This window comes from Pleurodeles waltl, chromosome 2_2 (assembly GCF_031143425.1).
Source record: "Pleurodeles waltl isolate 20211129_DDA chromosome 2_2, aPleWal1.hap1.20221129, whole genome shotgun sequence".
NCBI classification, from domain to species: Eukaryota; Metazoa; Chordata; class Amphibia; order Caudata; family Salamandridae; genus Pleurodeles; species Pleurodeles waltl.
In genome coordinates, this window is record NC_090439.1 from 318,444,818 (window position 1) to 318,466,049 (window position 21,232).

The 21,232-nt window shown below is 41.8% G+C and overlaps 1 protein-coding gene across 2 annotated transcripts in view; it reads right to left on the bottom strand.

Moving 5' to 3' along the window:
• ATP9B (ATPase phospholipid transporting 9B (putative)) overlaps window positions 1-21,232 on the bottom strand; it is a 2,250,419-nt gene that overhangs the window by 1,707,722 nt on the left and 521,465 nt on the right. The window lies entirely within an intron of this gene.

A 21,232-nucleotide genomic window follows, 5' to 3' on the forward strand; every position in this document is an offset into this window, starting at 1 on the left:
CAGCCCTGAAGCAATGCTTCCATTACCAGCATTTGGGTAGGAATGCTTTATTGAAAAGGGACCCCTACCAACAAATGATGTCGGCGAGTACACCATTGTAGTGAGTTCTTTGCCACCGGTGAAAGAGTTATTTTTTCTTCCCATTTGTTTGCAAACTGACTCCACTGATCCTCCAGGTTCTCCTGAAGAGGTCTAATGTGTAACCTGGCATTTGGTATAACGAAAATGCAGGAGGCCATGACGCTATTTGTCTGGCCGTTGGCCGTTGAGCATGGAGTATGTTGTGACACTTCTGAGCTATTGATAATAGTCTCTCCTTCAAAGGATACACTTTTTCGAGGTTTGTGTCCAGTGTAGCTCCCAAATAGTGGAGCCTCTGGGTTGGAGTTTGTATGGACTTCTTTAGATTTACTCGAAGACCTAGGGATTTGAAGGTGTCCAGAGTGATTTTTAGGTGTTGCAAGGTTTGGATTGAAGTGCTGCCTTTCAGTAACCAATCGTCGAGGTATGGGTAAATAAAAATATTTTTCTTTCTCAAGTGTGCTGCTAATGTTGCCTCACATTTTGAAAATGTTCAATGGACTGATTTTAGCCCAAAGGGTAGTACCATGTATGGATAGTGCTGGAATGCAACTATGAAGCAAAGGAATTTGCGGTGTTTCACTGCCACTGGGTTGTGAAAATATGCATCCTATAGATCTATGGAACACATCCAGTCCCCTTGATGTAGTTGGGGAAAGATTTGATGAAGGGCCAGCATTCTGAATTGTTCTTTTCGAATGTACTTGTTGAGATGTCTCAGATCCAAAAATAGGTCTGGAAGTTTTGTCTTGACCTTTCTTCTGTACCAGGAAATAACAGGAATACACCCCTTTTCCTTTTTGGGAAGGTGGAACTTTCTCTATAGCTCTTTTATGTAGCAGATTGAAATCTCACAACCATCTATATACCATATACTAAAAAGCAGCCTGTTGGTTAATCTTCTTCTGCATTGAACCAATCTTAAATTCAAAAAGACATTAAGGGGGTCATTCCGACCCTGGCGGTCAAAGACCGCCAGGGCCGCGAATGGAGGAAGCTCCGCCAACAGGCTGGCGGTGCTTCCCTGCCCATTCTGACCGCGGCGGTAAAGCCGTGGTCAGAAAACCGGGCCCGGCGGTTTCCCGCCGGATTTCCCCCGGCTGGGCAAATCCGCCAGGGCAGTGCTGCAAGCAGCGCTGCCCAGGGGATTCTGACCCCCTTCCCGCCATCCAGGAAGAGGCTGGCGGGAACGGGTGTCCTGGGGCCCCCTGCACTGCCTATGCCACTGGCATGGGCAGTGCAGGGGCCCCCTAACAGGGCCCCAGCCTGCTTTTCACTGTCTGCCTAGCAGACAGTGAAAAGCGCGACGGGTGCAACTGCACCCGTCGCACACCTGCAACACCGCCGGCTCCATTCGGAGCCGGCTTCAATGTTGCAGGCCCCCTTCCCGCTGGGCCGGCGGGCGCTAACATTGTTAGCGCCCGCTGGCCCAGCGGGAAGGTCGGAATGCCGCCAGCGGACTTTTGACCGCGGAGCGGTCAAATGGCGGTGCCCGCCAGGGTCAGAATGACCCCCTAAATTCCCATTTTAGTCCTTCATCCACATTATATACAGTAACCAAATTCAGGCTGGAGCATTGTCGTTGGTGAAAGCGGCTTTGTAAAAAGATGGGAAGAAGACATCAACGGTTCAGAGAAAAAAACAACTATTGAAGGAGTGATACATGGGATGTACCTCTTGGGATTATCATTTAACGAGTGAAAAGATTTGGTTCGATTTGAAACAATTTTGGAGAAAATTGTGATGACATCATTCAATTAAAAATATTGGGGCTCCCTATCGGGTAGTCCTGAAGACCTGTTGAGGAGCTTAGAATTGGCCCAAGAGCGAAAGGGGGTTGAAACGTCGACGACGATGCTCCAGCCTGAATTTGGTTACTGTATATAGTATGGATAAAAGACTAAAATGGGAATTTAATGTATTTGTGAATTTAAGATTGGTTCAGTGCAGAAGAAGATTAACCAACAGGCTTCTTTTTAGTATAAGGTATATAGATGGTTGTGAGATTTATTATCTCCTGTTTCCTTTTCTGATCACGAGCACTTGATCTTTGCACTTTTTTCTACCCTTCTACTTTAGGGTGTTCAGATAGGGAACTCCTTTGACGAGATTTTTATGTAAATTGGATTTTATTCTCTGTATATATAATAATAAAGTAATTTCTCTAATTTAATATATACCCATGCTGTTTGTTATTGGGGAGAAATGTTTTTGTTACTAACGTGGACTCCTATGGGGGCATTGTAGTCTTTGTAACGTTCTTTTTACCACAAGCAGAACATTTTCTTCAGAGAAAAATGTAATTTTACTCAGAGAATAACAAGAGACGTTGAGTAAAATGGAGAAAAATGTTGTTTGACAGCTTTTTTTCTGGCAAAAATCCCAGAAAAAGAGAGCTCAATGCTCCAGGATCCTAACAGAAGGAGCCGGAAAAAGAAAAACTGACCTAATTGTAACCCAACTGTCACCTCACTCACCTCTGAGGCATGGTGGGATACTGGAGGTGCTCAGGGCCTTAAAGGCACAGTACCAGTTTTTTGGTTCTGTTATGTTAATTTGGATGCAGCCTATTGGCCAATAATGCCCCTCTATTTTCAATGCAGTGTTTTCTTTCTAAATGGAATTGTTTACACTTTCTATGCTCTCTTCTTTGATTGCATAAAATGTTCACCTCTAATTGAGGAGTTTAATTAAAAGAAAAACTTCACAACAAAATAAGAAGTTTTTAGCCTGTTTGTCAACATAGACGGCATTATTGCTTACACATGTATGTAATATATATGTACTAAAATTCTCTGCACGATTATTACTTTTAATATACATTTGATACATATACATGTGTGTTTATATATGCTCCGGGGTCCCCGCACGTGGGTGGGAATATTCAGTGTTTATGACTATTGATGAGGATACCCTGGAAGAGAAATATACAACTTTAAATCTTATGCAATATAAACCATGCTTATTGAAAGCCTGCAGCACATGTACTAATTATTTTACTGGGACTAAGGGCAGCAGAACAAATCAGGTCCGCCTGGTTTTTACAAACTCTAGTTAGACTTTTAGAGAATGATGGCGTCATTTATCCCACACAATATATAGGAGGATGCCTTTATTGTACTGCACTGCAAAGGATTTGGAGTTTGTTTTTTCATTCTCTGGCCTATTTATGCTATCTTAGATCCAGCTACCAAGCTTCCAAATAGTGGAACAAGATGGCAATAAGCTATGATGAGAATACTAACACAACAGGTAATTGTGACTTTATGTGCTTTTTGTAGAACCTGGCGGTTTAAAATTCTGTTGGAGAATTAACATGTAATATTGAGGATGAGAACGATACGCTGTCTTTCCTGATTTTAGTTTCTATATTAAGTTCTGAAAGGTTTTTTTTCATTGTTTTCCAGGTTTTAAAACTCATACAAATCTGTGATTATCAGCCTTTATGTTTTTTGTACTCTAAATAGACATGGAACAGTGATTTTCCAGAGCGTATACAGAATTTTGCTTTCATTTAATTTTGACAATTTTTCCTTTTTTCCTGTTTCTCATTCTCTTCCTTCTATCCTTTCCTCGAATGTGCTACTTAATGTATCTTATCATTATTTTTCTCATCTCTCTTACTGCTGCGCTTCCTACAACTTAAGACTCAAACTCTTCTTTTCAGCAGACCCATGTCAACCAAGGTAAAGGATCTGCAACACTGTATATGATTTCACACTTTATCCAAATATATTGAAGAAAATAAAATACTAAGAGTGGGTATTCAACACTCCATCGTGCTGCACTTTTCTATAGTCAAGTGGCACTGGCACGCAGAAAGAAATTACAAAACGAGGTATATGTTGTTGGGTATTAAGAGCCTCCTTACTGCAAACTAGTGTTACCTTTCCTTGTGGTTTCTCAAGATGGCAAGAAAGAAATACGCTAATAAACATATTTCGGCTGGTAACTGGGCTTTTCCTTTTCTCGTTGGTCATCAGGATGCTAGCTAAGGAAGACGTATGTTTGTTGGAGGCTAAATAACCTCTGCGTTAGCCAAGTATGCCGTTTTATGATCGAACAACTGGGGAAGTTAAGAAACGTCATAACCTGCAGGAGGTTTTTGGTAATTTGCCAGTCTAGTGAAAATGTAAACAAAGTTTCCCAATGTGTCATAGGAGATCAACTGCTGAATTTAGAAAAAACAAAAGGCAAGGACTGTGTGCATTTGTGATTTTTTTCTTCTCTATGCTTCATTTTTTACATTGTTGGGCTTTGGCTACTTGGTTTTGCCCAGTGTGAGGACTAATGATCACTGATTTCTGGCAGGCATCCAGGTGTCCCTTTAGTTGAAAACAGTGATGGACTGCTGTAAGCTTATTCGTTGTTTACTAAAACTCCACACATTAGGAAGAAGACTGTGAATTACACATGGAGATCTCCAACAGAAAAGCACCACTAACAAAAGCAAATGAGGCTATATTACATTGAACTTAAGGTTCCTCAAAAGCAGATGCTTTCACCAGCTCCTGCCAATAAAGTGATGAAGGCAACAGTCAATCCACAGGTATAGACTTCAATGAAAAGACAGTTTTGTGCATGTTTATTGAACAGCTATAGCTATTTGAGCATTAGTTTGTAGCTATTCGAGTCTTTTTTTTTTTCAGAGAAATTCAGGGCGCTTATGACCCTCAAGTACCTATAGATTTGGTACACAGAGGGAGATGCAACACATGTACACATCCAACTCCTGCCTGTAAGAAATGCAAGATGGTGCAAGATCAGAGCATTATATGCAGACTGGTGTAACAAGCTCGGGAAAAGCCAATAGATATCTCCTTTAGGACCTATTAGCTTTGCCAATGGTTTTTACCGCTGCTGTGCAGCATCTCTGGAATGGCTAAAGAGTAAACAAAAGAAAAGTCTCCATGATGCGTCCACCCATCTCATTTTGTAGGCATGTGTTCGAACACTCATGTGCATGCCTACAAAGTGATAAGTACAAACTTGGCCACTCGGGAAAAGTATATGCCTAGACTTCCACAGCACTCTTAAGTTCACCGAAATGACCTTCTATTCATTAGTATTCTTATTTTTTTATTTCTTTTATCAGAATAGTTTTATAAAGGGCCAGACTGCTATATACAATATATACAGAATGTGGTTAAAAAGCATAAGGAAACAGTGAACTTCAAGGAGACTCCTTTATTCCAGGTGTCTTGAAGTCACCCTTGTATATTTAATCCACATTTAATATAGTCAACGTTTTGACCCTCTATAAAGACACAAATCAATATCGGGTCATCTTCAGGACTGAAAAATTCTTTATGCCGGTAGCACCTATTATTCAAGATTTTAAACACTGGTTTTCACAAGTATTTTGTAGTAATTATCAAAAAACGTCTGACCGTTTTTGAAAATTTCAAATTGTTTTAGCCAATAACCACCTGTTTGGTACAAAAATGAAACAGCACTTTTTTCTCTTTATTTATCAATCTGAGTTGGAGCAGTAATTAAAAAGTAGTGCAAAAATGTTTTTTCTTTTTTTGAGGTGTATGTGAAGAAACTCAGACGGCACAGATGGGAAAGAAACTAATACGGGGCAAAGCAACACAAAGAGGAGAAGCAGCAAGGGATGTGGGTGCAGAGCAACACAGAGGGGGGTTGTGTGGGAAGCAACATGGGCAAGAGAGAGGTAGGTGGTGCCCGAGGTGAAGAAGGGAACGCAGGCTAGAATGAGGAACAAGGAACTGCTTGGGAGAAAGGAAATGGGTGAGAAAGCAGTGCAGGGGAAGAAGCACACAAGGGTGTGACATTGAGGGGACGAGGAGAAGCACACAGATGACAGAGAGCTACATGGAGTGCATGGGGAGAGAATTACACGAGAGAGACAGTTGAGAAATAAATGTGCCCTTTTGGAGTGTTTAACCAAAAAGAAATAAAAGTAGTACTTCAGTGATCAGTAGACAGACACAAGCAATGTGAGCATGCTCCAGGGCAGGGACAAACACAAGAAGGGTAAGTAAAACCCACACAAGCTGACAAATAAAAAGCAAGCAAATTAGAGTGACATTTACACGAACCAATGGTAAACAACTTGCAGTTTTTAAGGCCAGTGTAAACGGACAATAGACCTTTTTGCTCACATACAGGTTGTGCCGAGGAGCAGGAAACATCTTCCACAAAGGAACCCTAATGTCTCTAACCTGACATCATTACAACATCGAGAGAACACCAAAATCCAAAAACAAATCCCAGCTGAGAAGTCTTTATGTATCTGTGATGGAAAGTGGCAGATAGTCCCCAAGTGATTAAATCCTTGAATCTTCTTATTGAAGCGCCTTTACTGATCCCAGCCCAGTCATCCTGGTCAGTGACATGAACAAATGGAAGGAAATCAGAACATTCAGATAATACTTCCTGTAACTAATAAATTACGCTCTCAGAATGATGTCAATTCTTGAAAAGGTAACTGTGCAAAATCATTATTCTATGACACAACCTGACCGGGAACAACAGAGAAACTTTCTGCACAGCAAGAATATGCAGCTCCCACAGGAAAGGGGAATATGTCAGAAAATCTAAAGTGAGTAAAAGATTTTGCATCGAACAGCAGGAAAAAAATTACAAAGTGAAGAGACAGTGTTCATCAGTTGCTAAAGGTAGCATAGAAATAAATGCAATAACGTGGGTTGTGTAGAGTGGGGCACTTTGAGATCTTTCATTTGCCAGGCATGGGAGTTTTACAGGTGCAGTCTATTTTTTTCAGTTCAAATACTGTTAGTACTAATTTGTTATAACTGCATAGATTGAGACAAAAGACAGTTCCATAAAGAAACTGTATAGCATTACTGGAATATAAAAATAGACTACTCAGCATATTGCGGTTATGTAAAATCACAGGTATGAATCTCAAATGAACATTTAAGGGCTATTATAACCAGTTCCACAGCCTCAATTCTGGGTTGTAACCCTCTCATCATATATGTAGGTCCCAGCATCTCTACACACCACAACTTGAGTACAAGCGTCACACAGACTCTAGAGATAAACAACTGCAAAACAAAATAAGTGGTAATTGCAGGACCCCCACCATGTGATTCCATATATGCATTGCCAGTTTCAAGATGAGTGATGCTCCAAGTCCTTGCTTCATGATTCACCCATCATAAATATGTTGACTTTGTAGCTTTCTTGCATTGCATTCTCTCTACTGAAATAAGCTCATTCCACTGATAACATGCCGCTTTTTGATTCGTTTCCAATGTGGTTCTTGTAGACAGTTTTGCAACCATAAAGACCTTAACCGAGGGCGTGAACTCGGCCCCAGTGCAACAATTGTACACCCCTTCACTTGGGCAGTGAACCTGTCCCCACCACCTCGTAGTATGCCAGGCAAAGTGAACCCAGTATTTGAAGGTTTGCCCTTGCTTCGATTTCAAGCTATTCTATCTTGCCCTATAGATATGAGTAAAGTGATTGTGCATTGCTTGAGGTGATTGTGCGAAATCTATACTACATTGTGATCTTTCCGTTTGCAAGACATCTGGCCTCATAATCAAGTTGACTCACAGTCTGTTTATTTTGAGTCATCCAGCTCACTTCATCTTAACTCCATGTTAACTTTTTTCCCTCATAAGTCAAGGTCACATTAGCAGACCCTGTGCCCTCACATTCCTCACAGTGTGAATAAGTGGAAGTAGCAACTTTCAGCACAACCACTTATCTCTTGTTCTTCCTAACAAGACAGCCAGAGGAGAACAGACATGTTGTTTTGGAGACTTCACATTCTCCTTGGCACGCTGGGCCATCATAACAGTTTAGTGGATTCAGCTGTCACCAAGAAAAAGAATTGTTGGATTCCATCCACTCCTCCGCAGCTGCACTCACCACTGCCAGAGCCACAAAGGGTGCAGAGGCTCTACTCCGGTTCCAATCTCATTGGCTGTCTCAGTGCTCCCCTCCCTTGTCAAAAGATCTTTTTGAGAATTGGATTTGCTGCAACAATGGTATCACTCATGTGCATCAGCTATGTATCAGGGTTGGAACAGTAAGTTCTTGTTAAATTGCAAGGCCTTCTATCTGGCCAGTCTCATTGGAACGTGGCCACCATGCAGACCACAGTTCCACCTCCTGGGATTTTAAGCAAGTACACTCTACACACATTCTGTGCCATAACATACCTAGGAGCGGAACTGTGCAAAGCTCCCCAGATTAGCTCCCACTTCAGAACATTGCAGGGTAGGCCCACAATCCTGCTAGCTTAATACAAAAGCTTTTAAGATTTTAAAAAGTTGATAAACGTGTGTCAACCAACCGACATAAAGTTATTTCTCTAAAGTTATTATTCTGAACAAAAATGCATAAAGAGACAGAAAGAAAAACTGAAAGCAACTGAGAAAATGGACAAGTAGAACAGAAAGGAAGGTATACAACACATGAAGAAACAGGCTGGAGGACAGACTGGTTACACAAAGACAGTCACACAGGAAGACAAACTATTCCACGGAAAGCAGTCGCTGAGACTAACTGACCCTCAGAAATAAAATGACAAACCCAATCACATAGCAGTGAGTGAGGGGTTGGACCTCTCACATAAAAATCTTAGCAAACTATAAATACATGGGGGCATATGTATAGTCTTTTTTGCACCAGATTTGCGTCATTTTGTTTTTACACATATCCGGCGCAAACTTAACTCCATATTTATATTTTGGAACTAGACATGTCTAATGCCAAAGTATTGGAGTTAAAGTCCTTTTTTGCCTGCGGAAAACTACCTTGCATCAATGAGATTCAAGGTAGGCATTCCCGGGCAAATAATGACTTTAGGGCCCTAGCGCCTTATTTACCTTCCAGTGCAAAAATCACGCATGGGGGGGATATGATGGGTCAAAAAATGGGGCAAAGCTTGCTTTGCACCATTTTCTAACGCCTGGGGCAGGCCAGGCGTTCGGGGACCTACGGGCCTATTTCCATGGTGGAACACCATGGAATAAGCTGACAGGTGCCCTCCCCAGGCCCCAGGGACACCCCCACCCACACCAGAGGTACAGTGGAGGATGGGGGACCATATCCCAGTTAAGTACAGGTAAATGTATTTTTTTTCAAAGTGCCATTGGGGGCCCTGAAATGGGTCCCCCTCATGGCACTGGGTGCAATGGCCTTGACTAGGGAACCCTGGTCCCTCGTGCTGGCCATTGGAGTGGCGGGCATGACTCCTGTCTTTCCTAAGACAATAAGACAGGAGTCATGTGGTATGGATGGTTCTGCGGCAGAAAATGACTCTAGGCAGGTTAGAGTATTATTTTTTTTACTCTAACCTGCCTAACGTCATTTTTTGGTGCAAAATCCCCTTCTTCCATACCACCAGTCCCACATCGCTAACGTCATTTTTTTTATTTATTCGCTAGCCTACCCTTTCCGCCGGCTTGCACCATTCCATAAATATGGTGCGCAGCTGGTGCTCAGAAATGGCGCAAGCCAGTGCTAAACGTTTTAGTGCAAAACTGCATTGGTGCAGTTTTGCACCAAAAAGTATAAATCAGGACCATGGTATTTCAAGATATCTGGAAAAACTTTGTTTGAGAGGGCATGTGTTTGATTGAGGAGGAATGGGTATCTCTGTTTTGTGCTGCACACAAGAACATATTGTAATAGCTAGATGCTTTTTTTGATAGTTTCAAGCAAGTACCTGTGTGGTCTATGGAAGCAAGTCATTAATAATGACTTTGTGGTCTTTGCATTAAGAGCTGTGACAATATGAAGGCACCACAGACTGCTGTGTCTTACTGGAAAGCAAATACAAATATTGCCTGAGACAACCCTTGACACAGCAGAATTGATATCTTTTGCATAAAGACTGAACATGGCTTTCTGTTACCTTATCAATTAAAATGGACACTATTTCTCAATAGAAAAAACACATAATGAAATGAAACCCACTCTCTTAGTGGCCCCCAGAAATAGCATCCCTGATATTTTATTTAAAAAGAAAGCGATCATAAAGAAACAAATACAGCGCTACAATGTCCATCAATACAGAAAGTGCAATTTCTTATGCAACAGCTAGTTTATGTAATGAAATACATGTATTTGTCTCAACATTGTTATGTAAACACACATTCAGTTCAAAATACTTTTGTTAGTCCAAACTTCAATATTTAGAAGCATAGGTACAGTTGACAAATGATGAACTAGAGCTTGATCATTAATTACGGTTGAACTAGGGCTTGATTTGCTACAGAATATATCTATTTTACACTAAAATATTATTGCAGACTATTACCATTTGTAAACACAATATAAGTATAAACAGAAGGGACTACTACTCAAAGAGAGCTGGATGGGCTGTGAAAGCTTATGGTAATATGCAAGGCGCCTCAAGTATCCCCAAAACTTTCTATACTACTAATGGGATTGGCGAGCTGGAGAAAGTACCCAAAGGAACTAGTAGCAGATATGCTGTCTTTAAAGTACTTTAGCACAGAATTTGCCTTTTCATCAAACAGCATAGCTGCTCATGAACGAGGGTTAGACATCCTCTGAAAATCCAGGATCACGCTTCCAAGTGTGATGTCGAATGGCAATGCTGGTGCCATAGCTGGTGCAAAAGAATCATGTGGTGTCTAGACTGTAGTGTAAAATATACTGTAAAAGCATCTTGGCCATCTTGCACAGTTAGACCTGACAGCATTAGGGTGGTCTTCCCCCAGACTTTTCGCCTTTCACCTCTTGTTTTTGCTGTATCTTTTTGTGGCCTTAAGACTCTGAGCAACCTACCATTGCTGACGAGTGCTAAAGTGCATGTGGTTCTCCGCTAAAACTGTTGTGGGTTCATTTTAGCACCTAGTTTGGGTACATTTATTTGAGCTTGAAGGATATGCCCCTCTACCCAGATACATATTTTATTTCATTTATTTGTTTTATGATATTGTGCATGGCCTGCTTTTAGAACAGATGTTTTATTTTCTAGTCATCTGGTTTTCTGCTAATGCACTGTTGTTGCCACTTCGTCGCAGCTTTGCTGATGTTGGCCCTATCCCTCTAGGTAACCGAGGAGACTGCCAGCAGACAGCAGCAAGACCCCTGCTTGTTCTATGGATTTGGGGCTGAGTGGGTCCTTCCAGGGACTAGTAAGGGCAGAATGGGCCATCACTGCTATGATCTCATGTTAGATGCTAGAAGTGTAGATAGGAATTTTAGACCAATGATTATTCCAGAATGCTGGGATTGTTGATATGTTTCACTGTAACAGTCACAATCATTGTTGTGTTATATATCATCATCCTATTAACTACAGCTCATGCAGTTTATCATAGAATGCAGTTCGTTTAATAAATGTATTGAAACATATTCTGCATTCCTCGTCTGTCTTTGGATGTGTGAGACTTGTGCAAATGACAGAAAGGGGTAAGATATGTTTTACCACGACTTTCCTGAGAAGTCAGTGTCATGTGTCAGTCAGCCACAAATCACCTTTATTTTCTAGGGTTGGGTAAGGTGCTTCTAGCCAGCCACCCATGAGCACTGGTGCTGCCGCCAGAAACCAAGGAATCTCGCCCCCCCCCCATTGTAAGAGTCCTACTCCTACGACAAAACATGGTAACATTGGTGTATAGACAAATGTAATATTTAATTTACTTATTAGTCCTCTGTAAAGTGGTATACCATATACCCATGGCATGTAAATTAAAAACTACAAGTGGTCCTGCAGCACTGATTGTGCAACCCACTTAAGTAGCCATATAAATGTCTCAGGCCTGCCCCAGCAGAGCCTATGTGTCCAGTTTCACTGCCATTTTGACTTGACATTTAAAACCCCATGCCAAACCTTAAACCCTCATTTTATTACATATAAGTTACCCCTAAAGTAGGCCCTGGATAGCCAATAGCACAGGGTGCCATATAAGTAAAAGGCAGGATATGTACGTTTATGTTTTATATGTCCTGGTAGTGAAACACTCCCAAAGTTGTTTTTCACTACTGTGAGGCTTACTCCTCCCATAGGCCACCAGTGGGGATTCCTTAATATACTTTTAAGCTGTATTTCCTAATCAGAAAGAAGTAGCTGCATCATGTTTCATATCATTGGAATGGTAATGAAAAATCATCTTTCGTGGTAAAGTTGGATTTAACATTACTATTTTAGAAATGTCACTTTTAGAGTGGGCATTTATGTGCTCTTACTGCTCTGTGTGCCTTGCAGCCTGTCTCTAACATACGTCTGGGGTAGTTGACAACTACACTTTGGTGGGTGTGATGGGCTCTCTTGGCCAGAAAAGATGGAGGGGAGCTGACATGTACACTTCAAAAGGGAAGTGCCTGCCCCCACACAAAGGGCTGATCACCCCCTACTGGCTGTCTGGAGCCAGGACTAGGAAGAAAGGATCTCTGTCCACTGCAAAGACCCTTCTTTGAAGTCACCCCCACTTCAAAGGCACATTTGGATATAAGAACTGGGTTTCTGACCCCACCAAATCAGTACACTACTGGACATGGAGAGAAATCTGCTGGATTAAAGACTGATGTGCTGTAAGGATTGCAACTCTGCCAGGACTGACTGTTGAGAGGAACTGCTTCTTGGCTTTGCTGAGCTGCCCTGCTGGCTGCTGATCTCTGTCCTGCTGAGGACAAGGGCCCATCTCACTTGAACCCAGAATGACTCCAAGGGCTTGCTCGTTTGCCCCTGTTCTTCTGCTGTCTCAGAGACACAAAAATCCTGTAACTCTTCTGCTGCTGCAGGACTTTGCATCTGTGATTGCTACACTTGCCTGAAGTGCCCTCCCCAGTCCTGAGCCTCAGAAGTGGGTTCTGCAGCTGACTTCTTCAATGTCGACTTATAGGCTGTTTGATTCACAGACTGCGTGGCCCAAAGACGACGCTGTGCACAGCAAGACAACAACACACTGCATTCATCTCTACAGAACCTGATGCTGATGCGGGACCCGACTGCCTGGATAAAAACCTCCCCTTTGCCTTTGCTCCTTATTATCAATGCTTGCTGCATACAAGGTACAAGGTACTTCTTCAGTGGACCCTGCGTGGGTTCTGTAGGCTGCCTACTCTTCATCGTTGTCAGCCTGAACTTTGCATTTGAACCTGTCCCTTGTGACCACAGGTAACCTTCTGACCATTAGTGACTTCTAAGCACTATTTTTAGTTTAATCTTTAAAAAATAAATATTTTGACTTCTACAGATTCGATTTTTGTTGTTTTGGTCATGTTTTTTATAGTTAAATATTCTCTATTTTTCTAAACCTGTGTGGAGTCCTTTTTGTGGTGTTTTCATTGTGTTACTGTGTGTGTTGCACAAATACATTACACATTGCCTCTTTAGATAAGCCTGCCTGCTCTGTGCCAAGCTACCAAAGGATGAGCACATGCTATCTCCAAGTGTGTATCTAGCTTATCTCAACTAGAAGTGGTGATTCCTGCTTGTAAAGGGTGCATACTCTGACAACCAGAAACCCCAGTTCTAACAAGCACCACTTGGGTGAAGGCTTTTTTGAAGTCTTCGGGCAAAGATGGTAAAACCTCACTTACTATGTTCCAGAGGGGATGCGAGTAGCAACCCAGAGGAAAGACAATATTTAGGTATGGTAGCATCAGGCTAGCCGATCAAAAGACTCCCTTGCCTTTTGACTCTATGGTCCTAGAAACCTAGACTATAAGATTCACAAAAGTAGGATGCTGAGTCTGGAATCTAGGATAGTCTGGTGAAAGTTTATAAAGTTTAAAAATACGGCGACATGCTGGCTGGATCCAGCAAGGATTAGGCCAGGTCACCATAAGGGACTAAGGGACAGATGTAGCAAGCATTTTGCATGGTGCAAACTGCGAAAATCGCAGTTTGCACCATGCAAAATGCCCATCGCGATGCACATTCACAATCTGCGAGTCGGTACCGACTCGCAAATTGTGAATGCGACTCACAAATAGGAAGGGATGTCCCCTTCCTATTTGAGACTGGCATCGCTATGCTAAATTGCTTTGTGACCGCGAATGCGGTCGCAAAGCAATTCGCAGTTACCACCAGTGTCACACTGGTGGTAACCCATTCGCAGAAGGGAAGGGGTCCCCATGGGACCCCTTCCCCTTTGTGAATGTTGCCCAAAATGTTTTTTTCAGAGCATGCAGTGGTCCAATGGACCACTGCCTACTCTGAAAAAACGAAACCAAATGGTTTCGGTATTTTTTTTTATTTTGCAACTCGTTTTCCTTTAAGGAAAACGGGCTGAAAAAAAACAACAAAAAAAACCACTGCTTTATTTAAAAAGCAGTCACAGAAATGGCGGTCTGCTGTCTTCAGCAGGCCACCATCCCTGTGAGTGCAGGGACTCGCTATTGGGTCACAAAATGCGACCCACCTCATTAATATTAATGAGGTGTGTCTTTGTGACCCCATAGCGTATCGCAGACGGGGTCTGAGACACGGTTCTGCATCCGATTTTGCGAATCAGAAATTGCGAGTCGCACCGACTTGCAATTTCCAATTCGCAAAATCGGAACTATCTACATCTGGCCCTAAGTCACAGCTTTCTTTAAGGTCATTAAGGGCTCTTAAGTGGAAGGCCCCGACTGTACGATTTTGGACGGGAGGTTTTGTTTAGTCTCCACCATGAGAGCTGCAAATCTAACCACACTGCAGCCCTATGAAACACTGCCAAAGAAGCACTCTCTTCTGTTGAGGCACTTAGGACAAAATCAATACCATTTCTGGTGAAGGCTTAAAGACAGTGGTGTTTTGAATATCAAGACATGAGCCAGCATTTGTATAATGAGAAGGGAGCAAGTGACCCGCTATCTCACTAGCCTCTTCATTAAAGGGACTATGGTCAAGACCTTCAACAGCATTAGAACCTGAGCCAAAAAGAACTCCATTATTCTAGAAGTAATTTAGTGGAAATGTGGCTTGGGAGGCAACCTCTAAAATGTAAATAGATATAAAATACTTCCCAACATAAAATATGTCTAGGATTAACATCGAACAACAGATAGAAAGGACTCAGTAACCGGCCAGATCAGAGGAAGGAGTTCTGGAAGGCTCCTGGTGCTCAAAGTTATTACTTGCAACATATGATGAATCGAGGATCAACGTAATACTCACAGAGCAAGGAGCTGCTCTAACAAAGATAAGACTGATCACGATTGTGAAAACAAAAAAAGGTCACGTCAGTGAGGCAGAAGGGCAACAGGGCTAAACGCAAACCACAGCGTAAGAACAATTATAAAAACACAGAAATGCAACCTGGGTTAGAAAATATCCAGGGTGGAATGCAAGATCTCTTGCACTCATAGACCAAATGCAATGCTTACAATCTCACAAAATATATACCAACAGTTAACATACATAAAAGCAGAACATAGTATCACTATATATATTCAAGCTGGTAAATAATACTATAATCTCAGTTGTCTCTTTGATTGTGTTAATGCTACAGTAACATTGCTATGGTATTTGCATCTGTCACATCAAGGGTGAGATCATGAGAATTGCATCTGGTGTGCCAGTTATGGTGTGCAAGGTTAGAGTGCAACATACGGTTTGCAGAGCTAATCATAGCTGGCAAATTTCAATGTTATTTATTTAGTTTTAATTTGTAACCATAACTGTACCTAAACTGTTGTTGCTGAGGATTCCCACACGTTAGTAATATCTTTTAACTATATAGTGGTCACCACATGACTATATACATACATATATATATATATATATATATATATATATATATACACACACACACACACACACGTTACCATCCTTGTGGGGACTATGTGAGAATACCTGCAAGGATAGTAACAAGCACTTATACACACACACACTATAATAACATATTTATTGCTCTTTTGATGAGTAATGTTATCTTGTATTTACATTTGTACAGGCCTAACTACCTTACTAAAATCTAATTGCATGTCCAGGATGTATCATCACCTTTAAGATTGAATCTGGACATTTGAGTAGGACACCACTTCCTAAAAATAGCCATTATTTAACAAACAACGTTGATTGATCAATAGATTACATTAATTTAATTTTCAACACCCCCTCCCAAAAAAAGGTCTAATATTATAACATTGAATTCTAAGTCAGGACCAGTGGTGAGGATTATGCAGTTGTCTTTCTTCATGTTATGCTCTGCAGAGAGGCTAGCAGGCCACGGGCCATGGCCTTGAAGGCCTTCCCTCTAGAAGGATTTCAAAACAATATTCTCAAAGCAGTGGGCTGGACAACAGAACTGACTTTCAAAAAGTTCTCTTTCAAGCCAGTGATGTGGACGGTATCAATTGTCGTCAGTAAAGTAGCTACTTTAGGTAAGTAGGGAATTGTAACAAAGTAGTCAGGGTGTATTAGGACCACCTAAGGAATCGATTCCATGGCCGGAGATCTCAAAGGGGTGAGACTGACATTGTGATGTCCTTGTGCTTTCTCTTTGCAGTCACTGTGGCGGAACTGGGTTGATTACTTTTGCTTGCGCTTGGACTTTGACTTACTAGAGGATTTCGAGCAAGTATATGAGCGATTGTGAGAACAGTCTTTAGACTAGGAGAATGAGTGGGACCTAAGTGAAGACCAGAACTTGTGTTCTGCGGCATAGAGAGTTGTTTCCCGGGCTCAGATCGCCTTTAGGTGCATAGGGAGATACTTATTGTACAACTTCAAAGTTGTGCCCCAAGCCTAGACACCAAAGAGACAAATTGTGTGGGTTCATAATGGATAGCTGCTTTCTGCAGCACCGCTTGAAACCTTTTGTTTTGGGTGGAGGCATTTTTTGCAAGAATAATGGTGACATAGTTTAGAAGTAGTTGGAAAACAGACAAAGTTGGGAACGGACCTCCAGATTGATGTCAGAAGATGTAGAAAGAAAGGAACTAACGTCAGCACTAAGTGCTGGGGCTTAAATGAGACTGTGCTCCATCACTTACAGGGCAGCGTGGATCAATGAGGAGCTGCATGATGCCACCTAGAGATATACTGGAATGCTGCTATGAAGAAAGATTTCCATATCTAGTCCGGTGCCTGGGGAGTAGGGTATTCCAGGTAAGGGATCAGAGGCTAGACGTATCCATCAGATTTTTTTAAGTTTGTTTGTACGGTGCAACCATAAGCTACTCTGGTTTTGGATTCAACAAGGTTGCTTCTGTTTTACTTATATCAATGACTGTACGTACGGTACACACCCAATATGTTGAGCTCATTTAGCTGTGACTGTATCTGTCCTGTAACTATCAGTTTTAGTAACTAACAAATGAACTGCACTTCTGCGATAGTTCAAATGTTGAAATGAAAGTTGCAAATAGTTCATTTTTTGCATTCTTAAGTCAGGTGAGATTCAATTTATCTCTGAAAGAGGAGAACTTTGGTAGAAATTAAGGTTAATAAAACTTCTAGAGGCTTTCTTCAACAAGATATCAGTCTTTGTTTCATCAATCTTAATGGTAGTATATGTGTCTAAACAGGGAAGGTAGAAAGCACTCATCAGTTTGCATTGAGAGATTTAATTGTGGGTGAGGACTGCATAATCTACAAAGAGGAAAATGGGGACCTCTCGCTGTTGTTTTATGTACAGTGATTGGTTAAACACTGTTCAGTATTTTGAAAGTTAAATAAGGTTGAATTTAGCAAGCCACTTAAGCTCCATCTATTCTGAAAAAGGTATATATTCCACGTTTTCCTATATCTGCAAAAAGCTCACCAAGAATAAATATTTAAACCCTTACAAGAATGTTTATTTGACTCTATTATCAGTAAACGTTTTTCTCGGCCACATGCGAGATTCATAACATTTACAAAGTTTGCATTTTATGCATTAACTTCAGTGGAAATAATTTTGGATTTTTGCTAATGGAAGATAGTTCCTACAAATGTACAATCATTTCTAGTTATTTATGGTCACTCATTTTTTTCTCCCTAAGCAAATGCAGTATTTTCCCCCTTTTTAAAGTGTCTATACGTTTACAAGGGAGGTAGAATGCCTCCTTTACATCTACACACCTTTCTTCCAACTTTTTTACTACCTCTTCCCTCAATTTACATCTGCTCATTCTTTTCACTACAGCGTGGAGCCTGCTCCCATTTATGCCGTTTGCATTGCTAGTGTCCCTACTGCCAATCCTCAATGACGTACTCTGCATTTCTTCTTTTGGGCTTGGTTCCTCTTTGCACAATGACACATTATTGCTCCACTGTCTAAAGGAGACACTAAGATTAAGCAGGTGCCCTAAAGACTTAGCCAGGATACCGTAGTCATGGTCATGACAATTCTGTTAGGTGGCTCAGTGGGCTATGCAGCAGTGGCTGAATGTGACCTGTTAGAAATGAGGTCTCTAGTTGGCAGAGGTATTCACCTTTGTCGAAATAGGGACCACAATTCTAGTCAGGGTAAATCACACACAATCCAAATTATCCTGTGTCCACCCTCTGGTACGTTGGCACTGAACAGTCAGGATTAACTAAGAAGGCAAATGTGTAAAGAATTTGTGCACCAAACCATACAGAATCACAGTAAAAACACTACAAAAATACACCGCACAGGTTTAGAAAAATATAAGATTTATCTGGTTAAATTAAGGTAAAAACGATAAAGATGCAATAAGAACAAGTTGAGATATCACTTTTGAAAGTTCGCACAAAGTACCTGGTTTGCATAAAAAACATAACACGTATGGAGACCGCAGAGGAGGAGATGCGTGGAAAAGATATGGTGTGTGTCTGAATTTCTGGCACCGCACAGACGATGTGTTGTTTCTTTCCATGCTACAAGGAGCTTTGCATAGATTTCCGGTGCACAGTCTTGGTTCCTCACTCCGATGCGGGAATCATTTTGACACCCAGGGACGATGTGTTGGAAATTCTGGGCATACGGGACAAAGTCACAAGTGTTGCGTTGAACCGGTATGGCGATGCGTCTAATTTTCTGTCGCACGGCAGGAGCTGCGTCGATTCTTCACTCGAGAAGTCGGGCTGCATCGTTCTGGTTCAGCTGTGTGGCGATCTGGTAGGGCTGTGCATCGAATTTCCAGCCACAAGGATGGCACAGCATTGATTCTTCACTCAGAAAGTCGGGCTACGTTGTTATGGTTCAGCTGTGAGGCGTTTTTTCCCGTAGCAAGGCAGGCTGTGCGTTGTTTCCGACAGGATGTGCATCGATTTTCGGAGGACAAGGAGTTCCTTAAGGAGATGAAGTATTTTTGGCCCTGAGACTTCAGAAAACAGGAGGCAAGCTCAATCTAAGCCCTTGGAGAGCACTTCTTAGCAAAGTCAGAGGGCAGCAGTCTTTCTCAGCAAAGCAGTCCACATGAGTCTTTTTGGCAACCAGGCAGTTCCTTTTGACAGGTTGCAAGTTCAGGTCCGGAAGTGTCTGATTTGGTGACGTCAGAGACCCAGTTTATAAACCCAAAAATGCCTTTGAAGTGAGGGAGACTTCAAGGAGTGGTTCTGAAGTGCACAAGGTCCCCTTTCAGTACAGGTCTGTCTGCCAGGGTCCAATTAGGGGGTTTGGCAGTCCACTGTGTGGAAGCAGGCCACTAGCCTTTGAAATGTAAGTGTCAGGCATTCTACCCTTCCAGCCAGGGAAGACCCATTCAGTATGCAGATGAGTGCAGGTGTGACTGAGTATCCTGTGTTTGTGGTTGTCTGGATGAAATGCAAAGGGGAGCTGCTCAGTCCAGTCGTGTATTGGAGACAGGCTGTAAGACATAGATGGATTTAACATGCAGAGAAATGCTCACTTTCTAAAAATAGTAATATAAAATCCAACCTCACCAATAAGTAGGATTTTCTATTACCATTCTGCCATACTAAATATGACCCTTTCTAATCCAAATCCACCACTCAAACAGTATATGAGGGTAGCCCTAATGCTATCCTATGAAAGGAGCAGGCCTCACAGTGGTGGAAAACGAATTTAGGATTTTTCCCCTACCAGGACATATAAAACACACATGTACATGTCCTGCCTTTTACCTACAGAGCACTGTGCCCCTATGGGTTACCTAGGGCCTACCTTAGGGGTGACATATGTAGAAAAAGAGGAAATTGAGGCTTGGCAAATACTTTTAAATGAGACATGGTTAAGGGGCTACTTATGTGGGTGGCACAACCAGTGCTGCAGGCCCACTAGTAGCATAGTTTACAGGCCCTAGGCACATGTAGTGCACTTTACCAGGGACTTAGAAGTAAATTAAATATACCAATTAGGTATGAGCCAATGTTACCATGTTTAAGGGAGGGAGTATATGCACTTTAGCACTGGTGAGCAATGGTAAAGTGTATAGAGTCCCAAAACCAGCAAAAACAGTATCAGAAAAGTGGAGGGAGGCAGGCAAAACGTTGAGGGATGACCACTCTAAGGTTGTCAGGTCTGACATGACCTATATGATGTACCTTTGAATTCCAGCGGGGCTGAATCAGCCACGCTAATTTTTGAGGTCTTTAAATAAAGTATCATCATATAGGTAAAAGCAATACCGGTATTTAGCAGCACTAAAAAGGCACTTATCAAAGCAAGTTTAGTGTAATGGACTATGATAGATCGTAAGGGTGTTAAACCTATTCCATATGTATATACTGTTCTACCATCACTCTATGCCAATACAGAAAGCCCTGAGCAGTAAATGATCTATAAACTGGACGTCGTAAAAGGTAATGGCTTTGGAGAATCATGTCTGGTGAAAGTACTCAGTGTGGACTGAAAATCAGTGATTGAAATGTTTCACTACTGCCATACTTTATTAGTAGACAGGCCGAACACTGAAGGTCAATGGGAGGGTGGTTCCGTTGAAAGCTGCTGTAGATCTTTTCATGGTAGGGTTGAAGAAGTTATTGCAGAGCAGCAGTGTAGGGCAGGCGGATGTTCTCCTGCGTTTGGTGAAAAACCCTCTTGGACAATTATTATGGATTGTTTCGTTCACTATGGCCCTAGAATTGATTGAAGAGTTTGTGATGGTGTCTTCACTATTAGTTGTCTGAGAAAAGACAGTCCTGCATTCTTTTACTGGCTGCTCTAGTGCCAGTTTTCTTCCTTTGTTATGTATTTTTATGTCAGTTTGTTGGTGCAACTTACAGCTATCCAGGCACTGGAGCAGGAACACAGCCGGGTAGAGCTCCTAGTTGAACAGCCAGATCTTCAGTTTCTTGAGGAAGTTAAGAAGTATCAGCGCTGTC